The sequence below is a fragment of the Suricata suricatta genome, chromosome 12, assembly GCF_006229205.1.
Source record: "Suricata suricatta isolate VVHF042 chromosome 12, meerkat_22Aug2017_6uvM2_HiC, whole genome shotgun sequence".
In the NCBI taxonomy this organism is placed as follows: domain Eukaryota; kingdom Metazoa; phylum Chordata; class Mammalia; order Carnivora; family Herpestidae; genus Suricata; species Suricata suricatta.
In genome coordinates this window covers 2,361,846-2,363,924 of record NC_043711.1, presented here as the reverse complement: position 1 = coordinate 2,363,924, position 2,079 = coordinate 2,361,846, and positions in this window count along the sequence as shown.

The following is a 2,079-nucleotide window of genomic DNA, read 5'->3' as shown; positions in this document are numbered from 1 at the left end:
GAAAAAGGGGCCGCTGGACGCGCCCGCTGCAAACCAGCCACTGCCCGCGGGGTGACAGCGGGCTTGACAACGGGGAGGCCACCTTGGCCTGTGGCGGGTCAGAACCCGGATGGCAGGAAGCTGCCGGGCCGAAGGGGGCGGGCGGCCAAGCAGTCCCTCCCGGCTGTGCAGCTCCCTCCCCTGCCCTCCAGCACCCACTCCAGGCAGCGTTCCCACAGCCCCGCCTCACCGGAGCACCGCAACTCCAATCCACGACCATCCCCTGGCCCCTGCCGATATTCGGGGCCATGCTGAGCACTGGGGTGACCCCACACCCGGAGCCCAGGAGCGCCCCGTCCCTATCACCGCCAATGTCCCCAGACGGCACCCAGGCCTCCAGCTCAGAAACTCGGCTCCAGAAGACAATCACACGGCCCCTGCGATTGTGCTGGCTCCTCAAGGACCACGTCCCTTGATCGTGACCCACGACGGGGTCTCCGGGCTCGCCCTCCGAGCACTGATCCTGGATCCTCACCCCATTCGGTGCGACCACGAAAAATGTCCCCACAACCTACGCCCCTGTGGACCCACAAACCCCGAGGTTCCTGGTGTCCAAATGCCACTAGGCCCGAGGCCCCTGCAAGCCACAGGAGCGAGAGAGCTCGAGAAGCTTCCAGAGACTCAGCACTTCTCCCCTGGCCCCAAACAGCCACCACCGGCAGGGACTCGGGGCGAGATGGCCCCAGGGGGACAGTCACAGGGGCAAAACGGGGGCACTGCCCACCACCCAGGGAGGCGGCTGTCCCGTGAACCACGAGCTGCCCCACGACCTGAGGGGCAGGGCCCACGTCCTCACCAGCCCCACCGAACCTCGCTGGCTCGACAGAGCGCCCCCCAAAAGTGCCACGGGGCGGCCAGCGCCCCTGCCGGCGCTCTGAGGCTGGGAAGGCACGCAGGCCAGTCCCTACCACACGGAAGGCACCCCCGGCACCAGGGCCAAGCTGCCCCCGAGGAACTCTGCACGATGAACAGGCCAGGATGAGGCTTAGGGGACGGTCCCCAGAGGATCTCGCCAGTGCCCAGGGTGCAAATCCCCGGACCCCCTCCAGGAGAGGCCACCCAACCCCCTTCATGGCCAACACGCTCTCACGTGTCCCCAATTCGGGGTAAGAGGCCCAGCTGTGACTGCTGCTATGGGTTGTGTCTCGTTAGGTAAATCACCGCAGTTCACAGCCCGGTAAGGGGGGCGGGAGGGGGGCAGAGTGAGGTCATCACTCTGGGGACCAGTACGCAGTCTGACCAGCGCCTGGAAGGGGAGGATTCCGGGGACAGAAAACTAAACGCGTGTGGGCTACGAGCCGCCCAGCGGAGGGTCTCAGGCTTGGGGCTGGGAGCGCGCTGGACGCTGCGGGGCCAGTGGGCGGGGTCGGCAGTTTGGGGCAGGGGAAAACGACCCCCGATGGGGACAAGCATTCCATACTCGGGACCCCGGTTGTTGTGGGGTCGGGGCTGAACGGAGAGCCTGGCTCCCGGGGGTGGCGGCCAGGAGGGCTGGGGGCACCGGGGCACTTACGCCTAAGAGCGTCCGTGTGCCCGACCGGCGGGGGAGGGGGCGCCCAGCACGACGGGTCCCGACACCAGCGTCTACTCGTTTCAGGATCCGCACGGCTCGGAGTGTATTTTCCTGGGGTGGGGGGAGGGGCTGGTCGGGGCCGGGGCGAGTCGTGACAGCTACGCGGGGTAGCGGAGCTCCGGGCAGCCTAGGCTGGGCTGGTCCCCGTTCGCAGGAAGCGGCTCTGACAGGCCAGAGGCGGTCAGTGGCTATTTTCGGGCGCGAACCCCCGCTTTGAGGGGACAGAGCTCGACCCCGTGTTTGGAAGCGGATCCCGGACGCCGACTGCGGGGGGCAGGTCTCGGGTGGCTCGGGCTGGGGCGGTCACGCAGGGCCGGATCTGGGGGGCGAAGACGGGAGGGAGAGAGATGCTGAGGTGACTGCGGGCCTAGCTGGGCACGGGGGGCGGCGTTCAGGGGGTCTGGTCGGCTCCTGGAGGGGGCCCCGAGCGCGGGGGCCACAGCCCCGGCCGCCGGCGCGGTGTCGGG